At 40.2% G+C, this 9,336-nt stretch overlaps 1 long non-coding RNA gene across 1 annotated transcript; it reads left to right on the forward strand.

The window, feature by feature from the left end:
* The first annotated feature begins 1,150 nt into the window (after positions 1-1,150).
* On the forward strand, positions 1,151-5,891 carry LOC139748105 (uncharacterized). Its single transcript, XR_011712535.1, has 4 exons — positions 1,151-2,623; positions 3,041-3,604; positions 4,288-4,376; positions 5,795-5,891. It is a non-coding gene; the product is annotated as an uncharacterized lncRNA (long non-coding RNA).
* The last annotated feature ends 3,445 nt before the right edge of the window (positions 5,892-9,336 follow it).

A 9,336-nucleotide genomic window follows, 5' to 3' on the forward strand; every position in this document is an offset into this window, starting at 1 on the left:
AAGCTTGGGAAGTGAGTCAGTTGTTGTTCGCTGATGATACAGCGCTGGTGGCTGATTCATGTGAGAAACTGCAGAAGCTGGTGACTGAGTTTGGTTGTGTGAAAGAAGAAAGTTAAGAGTAAATGTGAATAAGAGCAAGGTAATTAGGTACAGTAGGGTTGAGGGTCAAGTCAATTGGGAGGCAAGTTTGAATGGAGAAAAACTGGAGGAAGTAAAGTGTTTTAGATATCTGGGAGTGGATCTGGCAGCGGATGGAACCATGGAAGCGGAAGTGGATCATAGGGTGGGGGAGGGGGCGAAAATTCTGGGGGACTTGAAGAATGTGTGGAAGTCGAGAACATTATCTCGGAAAGCAAAACTGGGTATGTTTGAAGGAATAGTGGTTCCAACAATGTTGTATGGTTGCGAGGCGTGGGCTATGGATAGAGTTGTGCGCAGGAGGATGGATGTGCTGGAAATGAGATGTTTGAGGACAATGTATGGTGTGAGGTGGTTTGATCGAGTGAGTAACGTAAGGGTAAGAGAGATGTGTGGAAATAAAAAGAGCGTGGTTGAGAGAGCAGAAGAGGGTGTTTTGAAGTGGTTTGGGCACATGGAGAGGATGAGTGAGGAAAGATTGACCAAGAGGATATATGTGTCGGAGGTGGAGGGAGCAAGGAGAAGAGGGAGACCAAATTGGAGGTGGAAAGATGGAGTGAAAAAGATTTTGTGATCGGGGCCTGAACATGCAGGAGGGTGAAAGGAGGGCAAGGAATAGAGTGAATTGGATCGATGTGGTATACCGGGGTTGACGTGCTGTCAGTGGATTGAATCAAGGCATGTGAAGCGTCTGGGGTAAACCATGGAAAGCTGTGTAGGTATGTATATTTGCGTGTGTGGACGTATGTATATACATGTGTATGGGGGGGGGGTTGGGCCATTTCTTTCGTCTGTTTCCTTGCGCTACCTCGCAAACGCGGGAGACAGCGACAAAGTATAAAAATATATATATATATATATATATATATATATATATATATATATATATATATATATATATATATGCAGTCCAGAGTATATTGATCAGTTTTAGAAGATATATTCCATTGGATCTGAGTTAAAGTACCCTAGATTATTGTGCTATTTCATATTTCTACTTATCATAGTACATTATGATGGGTGTACAACATAAAGTACACAATAATAGGTATACACCATACTAAGGTACACACAACCTAGTAAAGTTTGACCAAGTGGTTTCCAGTAGGGTCCTTAAATTACTATGCTACTCTTATCGTGTGGGTGAGTTAGGCTTTAAAAGGTGTTCCTCAAACACCTTGACACTTTTCCTGGAACAAGACATATTCTTACATTGAGAACTATATAGATAATGGTCCATTGGTCAGGTAACTAACACCTTTAACAAGTAGACAGTTTCAATGTACAGCTAAACTGGGGAATGGCAGCAAAAAACTGATATTTACATTATTGCATTAACTGTTATAAGAAATAATGTAGCTAGTTGTCTAGTTGTTTCATAGAAGAGCTAAACTAGTTATTAATCAAGTGAGGAGCACAGTCTTAAAGATTGACCTATATTAGGTAAGGAGAGTTGTAATTCCATGCTACACATCCAAGAAACAGCTCTCATTAATTTTCATAAGATAGGATTTTGTTGTAACTAGTATATTAGAGGGTATATGTTGCTACATATGGCCCAATTATGTTGGTTTTCAAGTATTTATCCTACATTTTGAAGACATAATGAGTCAGTTGTTGGCAGTAATTTAGAAACCTTGTCCATTAGGTTATTAAAAAAATGGTTTGATGAGTTATGGTGTTCATTACCTGTACCATTCTGATAAGAGTAGTAGCCAGTTTTACTATTCAATTTGATTTTTTATGTTTCTAAGGTTTTTAGATTCCAGTGTATGAAGGAAAAAACGTTAGCCTGGACGTGGATTTTGAAATTTTACTATATATAGATTTCTAGGAATTACCAGGCATATAGAGCTGATGTAATCTTCCATTATTTTGACTGCTGATTCATTTTCTCTTTTGATCCATTGAAACCTGTGTTGATGGATTGTGGCATGTAGCGTATCAAGGAAATTTGGTAATTTACCACTTAAGCTCTTTATGACTCTCTAGCTTTGAATATTAAGCTACTTTCTCTTGTCTCAAGGTAATGTTTTAAGAATTTGATACCTCTGGAGCATGATCTGAGGCACAATTTTATTGTGATATCAAGCAAGGCAGTTAAGCATTATATTGAAATGTGGGCATAATCAATTGTAAAAGTAACACCCTTTTAGAATATCACTGATTGGAATCTTTACCTATTCTTACATAGTAGTTGAAATAATTGTGTAGCTTGCTGTTCTCTTAAACCATTAGTTATTCCCTGACTGTTATTGTCAAGTGAACTCACATCTGGCAAAGCTAAATAGTCTGTTGACAAAAGGATTTCATTCTCAGTGATGAAGTTGTTACTCCAAAGGATTCCCATTATTTCAGTGCTACTGGAAATAGTGCAGCCATGAAGCTGCTGGAGCCACTTAAGAGAAAGGGGTCCTGGTTTATGGTAATGGAGCGGCGAGGAATGTGTGGGAAAAGATTTCGCTATCTGGGAGGGCGAGAATGGGTATGTCTTAAGATACAGTAATTTGAATGATTTATGGATGAGGTATGTCATCACCCATATTCCTGTTAATGATAGTTGATTTATTGTATACTTGACTAATGTAGGGTGCTTGTGATTTGGCGTACAGAGCTGTTGAAGATGTAGTTTCCAGTATATGCACGAGAGAACATGTTAGAAACAATCTGCTTATCCTATGTAGATTTTAGGAAGTGTACCCAATTTTTTTCTTTTGCACCTATGAATATAACAGATGTCAGTATTTTTGGTTTTGTGGTAACTTGATTGATAAATATATTGAGAATTATGAAAATCATTTGAATTTAATGGGGACTGCTTACGTTAGCAATATTGGGAATGTGTGCATTTAACAAATGGCATTGTTTTTTTAATACGAGACCATTCACTTTCATTTTGCAGGAGCAGAGGGACAAATGCAGTCCCAAGGGTCATCCACGTGCTCTTCCAAACCATCATCGAGGTCATTAGAAGATATCCTCTCCTAGTGTTCCTGATAGATGTGCTCATGAGGATGTTTCAGTGTCTGGTGATTTTTTGACAATAAGACTCTATTTGACATAATGACTGACTTGACTGACAGCTTTGTCTTATTGTTTTACATCTGGTATTGTTTATGTATTAGATTACTATTAACTTTACTAATATTGCATGCATATTTTAGTGTATATTGTAGTGAATGTAGTAATGCACTGTATAAAGTAGCATATCTGATTATTGATTCAAGAGGAAGTTGCAAGGGATAAAGATACAGTAGTAGACTGCAATTATTGCAACCCTTGGCTTAAGCAGCTGCAGCTCTTTGCATCTTCCCCACCACACACACACACACACTTGCAGTTTTTTTTTTTTTTTCAACAGTATCTCTTTCTGGATTTATTTTTTCCAGGCCTATTGTATGGTGTGGTGTCAACATTGAGGGTCACAAGTCAGTTGTATATAATCAACAGAAATGGCTGCTCTTAAGTAAGTACTAATGTACCATACTGTCATTTATTTACCAAATGATTACATATACCTTGGAGAGGGATTGTTTTTTTGTAATCATTCTGGTCAGCACAATAAAATTTTAAGATAGGCATAGGTGTATTATAACCATGAAAATGTAGAAATTTACAGCTTTCATCTTAACTGAAATGACAATAGAAGTTACGTACTAGAGCATATGTTGTAATTCTGAAATCTGGTAAGATTCATGAGGTATCTCTTGTATATACAACCATTCCTTTTGAATGGTCAGTATCTGTGTTATTAGATAACTTTAGGCACTACAAGAAAATAAGTTGCTTTTTATATTTGCCATTTCCCATGTTAGTGAAGTGGCACCAGGAACAGATGAAGAAAGGTTGCCTTCATTCTCATCCACTCTTTATCTGTTGCATGAAATATGCCAAAACCAGAGATCCCTATCAAATCCTGGCCCCACAAACCTTCCCACAGTTTACCCCAGCTGCTTTACATTCCTGGTTCAGTCCATTAACTGCACGTCAACCCATATTACAAATTACTGCTCGGCGCACACTTTTCACCCTTGTGCATATTCAGGCCCTGATCTTTCAAAATCGTTTTTAACCCATCCTTCCATCTCCCTTCTTGTCCCCGCCACTTCAGAGACATAACCTCTGTTAGCTTCTCATTATTATTCACAGGCCTATTGTGTGATGTAGTGAGAAGGCATCGTTCAAGAAAGCGGAAATCCCTACTGTTGTATATGATTAACTGGAATGGCTGCTCTGAAGTAAGTTCTCTTATACCATACCATCATATATTTTCCTGATAATTACTTGTACCTTGGAGAGGTGGTGCGAGGTGGTTTGATCAAGTAATGAAAGGGTGAGAGATGTGTGGTAATACAAAGTGTGGTTGAGAGAGCAGAAGAGGGTGCATTGAAATGGTTTGGTCACATGGGAGAGAATGAGTGAGGAAAGATTGACAGAGGATATGTGTCAGAGATGAAGGGAACAAGAAGTGGGAGACCAAATTGGAGGTGGAAGGATAGAGAAAAGGATTTTGAGCGATCGGGGCCTGAACATACAGGAGGGTGAAAGGCATGCAACGAATAGTGAATTGGAACAATGTGGTATACTGAGGTCGATGTGCTGTCACCGGATTGAACCAGGGCATGTGAAGCATCTGGGGTAAACCATGGAAAGTTTTGTGGGGCCTGGATGTGGAAAGGGAACTGTGGTTTTGGTACATTACACATGACAGCTAGAGACTGAGTGTGAACAAATGTGGCCTTTGTTGTCTTTTCCTAGCGCTATCTCGCGCACGCGAGGGGAGGGTGATGCCATTTCAAGTGTGGCTGGGTGGCGGCGGGAATGGATGAAGGCAACATGTATGAGTATGTGCATTTGTATATATGTATGTTTGTGTATGTATAGGTTGAAATGTGTAGGTATGTATATGTGCGTGTGTGGGCACATGTATATATATGTGGATGGGTTGGGCCAATCTTTTGTCTGTTTCCTTGCGCTACCTCGCTAATGCGGGAGACAGCAACAAAATATAATGAAAAATAAAACTTGGAGAGGTATGGTTTTATATTTTTCTGATCAGCAGCAAATAAGATTTGAAGATCTGGTGGGCATAGTTGTAGTATAATCATGAAAGCATATACTAGTAATGGAAGTTTTTGAATTGACAGGATTGAAGTTATGTACCAGAGCATTTGTTAATTCTGAATATTGGTAGATTCGCTTGATGTATCAAGTGTACATGACTGTTCATTTTAAATGGTCAGTATGTGTTATTAGATTTAGGGAGTACAACAAGAAATAAACTATCAGGTTTTTTAATGTTTGCTGTATCCATGTTAGTGAGTCAGCATCAGGAACAAACTAAGAAAGGCAGCATTCACTTGCATACATGTATATTCTTTAGCTTTTGCATAGAATGCACCCAAACTGCAGCCCCCTACCCAAAGCCAGGCCCCACAAACCTTTCCAAGGTTTCCTTCAGCAGCTCATTCTGATTCAGTCTCTTAACTGCACGTCAACCCATATTACAAATTACTGTTCTGTGCACACCTTTCACCCTCCTGTATATTCAGGCCCTGATCACTCAAAATCGTTTTTTTTCCATCCCTCCATCTCCCTTTTTGTCCCCTCCACTTCACACATATTCTGTCAACCTCTCATTGATTATTTTTTACAGGCCTATTGTGTGCTGCAATGAGGAGGCATCGTTCAAGAAAATGTAAATCCCTGCTGTGTGTATAATTGACAGGAATGGCTGCTCTGAAGTAAGTTCTCTTATACCATACCACCATATATTTTTTTAATTGTACCTTGGAGAGGTGGTGTAAGGTGGTTTCATGGAGTAAGTAATGAAAGGGTAAGTGTGGTTTAGAGAGCAGAAGAGGGTGTGTTGAAATGAAATGGTTTGGTCACATGGAGAGAATGAGTGAGGAAAGATAGACAGAGGATATATGTGTCAGAGGTGGAGGGAATGAGGAGAAGTGGGAGACCAAATTGGAGGTGGAAGGATGAAGTGAAAAAGATTTTGAGCATCTGGGGCCTAAACATACAGGAGGGTGAAAGGCATGCAAGGAATAGTGTGAATTGGAACGATGTATACCGGGGTCGACGTGCTGTCAGTGGATTGAACCGGGGCATGTGAAGCATCTGGGGTAAATCAAGGAAAGTTCTGTGGGGCCTGGATGTGGAAAGGGAACTGTGGTTTCGGTGCATTACACATGACAGCTAGAGACTGAGTGTATTCCATATTCCAATTCACACTGTTCAATGCACACCTTTCATCCTCCCGGATGTTCAGGCCTTGACCACTCAAAATCTTTCTCACCCCATCTTTCCATCTCGTTTGATCTTTCTCTTGTCCTTGACCCCAATAATTCTTACACACATCCTGTCATTCTCTCAAAATTCATTTTTTCTGTCCAAACCATTTCAGTACACCCTCGTAACTTCTTAAAACCATACTTTTCTTGTAACCACTCTTCTGATACTTTTATTACTTGATCAAACCAAACCTTATAGCATCATGTATTTTCCTCATGTTTCATTTCCACACATCCTCATCATAGCACATGCCTTGCATTCATATAGCATCACTGGGCTGCTGTACCTTTAGACATGCCTATTTTTGCCTTCACATACATTTTTTTCCATACATTTTTCAGTGCTCCCAGAACCTTCACCTCATCACTTACCTTAATCACTTGCCCTATGACTTGTTTCCATAGTTCCATTTGTTACCATGTCCACTCCCAGGTATCTAAGATATTTCACTCCAAATTTTCTCCATTCAAATTCTCATCCCAACAGTCTCCCCCCCTTACTTAGCTAAACCTAATAACCTTACTTTTCTTCACATTTACTCTCGCCTTTCTCTTTTAACAAACAAATCTCTGTCAACAACTAGCGGTTTCAAATTGCAGTCTGCTGCTAGTGCTTTGTCATCAGCAAGAATATGACTTTCTTCCCAGGTCCTCCCCTGCTACAGACTGCATATATGCCCTTCTCTCAAAGACCCTAGCATATACCTCCCTCACTACTTCATCCATAGGGGAATTTAACAGCCATGATAACATTACATAACATTATAGACCCTTGCCATAGACCACCCTTCAACTGGAACAGCTTTTTCCTCTCTCCCTACTCGTACACATTCCTTACAACCTTCATTAAAACTTTTCACTTCTTACATCAACTTTTCTCCTAGACGATATTTTTGTCAGAACTTATGCAAGGCATCTCTATTAGCCCCATCATATTCTTACGCCAGATCCATAAATGCCATATACAAATTCTCATTTCTCCGATTGTTTCTCGCGCGCACACATCCTTTAAAGCAAACACCAGATCCATTCATCCACTGCATCTTATGAAATCAAACTGTTCCTCCTTCCTCTGCTGCTCTGTACTTGCCTTCACCGTCTCAATTACCACTCCCATACAAATTGCCAGGTACAATTGACAAACCCCTTGTACCTCTGAATTTGGAAAACTCAACCTTTGTCCCCTTGCTTTTGTATATATTTTTTATTTTGCTTTGTTGCTGTCTCCTGCGTTAGCGAGGTAGCACAAGGAAACAGACGAAAGAATGGCCCAACCCACCCACATACACATGTATATAAATACACGTCCACACACGCAAATATACATACCTATACATCTCAACGTATACATATATATACACAGACATATAATATATACACATGTATATAATTCATACTGTCTGCCCTTATTAATTCCCATCACCACCCCGCCACACATGAAATAACAACTCCCTCCCCCCTCATGTGTGCGAGGTAGCGCTAGGAAAAGACAATAAAAGCCACATTTGTTCACACTCAGTCTCTAGCTATCATTTAATAATGCACCGAGACCACAGCTCCCTTTCCACATCCAGGCCCCACAGAACTTTCTATGGTTTACCCAGATGCTTCACATGCCCTGATTCAATCCATTGACAGCACGTCGACCCCGGTATACCACATCATTCCAATTCATTCTATTCCTTGCACATCTTTCACCCTCCTGCATGTTCAGGCCCCGATCATTCAAAATCTTTGTCACTCCGTCCTTCCACCTCCAATTTGGTCTCCCACTTCTCCTGGTTCCCTCCACCTCTGACACATATATCCTCTGTCAATCTCTCCTCACTCATTCTCTCCATGTGACCAAACCATTTCAAAACACCCTCTTCTGCTCTCTCAACCACACTCTTTTTATTACCTCACATCTCTTACCCTATTGTTACTTTCTCGATCAAACCACCTCACACCACATATTGTCCTCAAACATCTCATTTCCAGCACATCCACCCTCCTGCGCACAGCTCTATCCATAGCTCACGCATCGCAACCATACAACATTGTTGGAACCACTATTCCTTCAAACATATCCATTTTTGTTTTCCAAGATAATGTTCTCGACTTCCACACATTCTTCAAGGCTCCCAGAATTTTCGCCCCCTCCCCCACCCTATGACTCTCTTCCACTTCCATGGTTCCATCCGCTGTCAAAATCCACTTCCAGATATCTAAAACACTTCACTTCCTCCAGTTTTTCTCCATTCAAACTTACCTCCCAATTGACTTGACCCTCAACCCTACTGTACCTAATAACCTTGCTCTTATTCACATTTACTCTCGACTTTCTTCTTTCACACACTTTACCAAACTGTCACCAGCTTCAGCAGTTTCTCACATGAATCAGCCACCAGCGCTGTATCATCAGCGAACAACAACTGACTCTCTTCCCAAGCTCTCTCATCCACAACAGACTGCATACTTGCCCCCCTTTCCAAGACTCTTGCATTCATCTGCCTAACAACCCCATCCATAAACAAATTAAACAACCATGGAGACATCACACACCCCTGCCGCAAACCTACATTCACTGAGAACCAATCACTTTCCTCTCTTCCTACACGTCCACATGCCTTACATCCTCGATAAAAACTTTTCACTGCTTCTAACAACTTTCCTCCCACACCATATATTCTTACTACCTTCCAAAGGGCATCTCTATCAACTCTATCATATGCCATCTCCAGATCTATAAATGCTACATACAAATCCATTTGCTTTTCTAAGTATCTCTCGCATACATTCTTCAAAGCAAACACCTGATCCACACATCCTGTACCCCTTCTGAAACCACACTGCTCTTCCCCAATCTGGTGATCTGTACATGCCCTCACCCTCTCAATGAATACCTTCCCATATAATT

Source organism: Panulirus ornatus, chromosome 72, assembly GCF_036320965.1.
Source record: "Panulirus ornatus isolate Po-2019 chromosome 72, ASM3632096v1, whole genome shotgun sequence".
Taxonomy (NCBI): domain Eukaryota; kingdom Metazoa; phylum Arthropoda; class Malacostraca; order Decapoda; family Palinuridae; genus Panulirus; species Panulirus ornatus.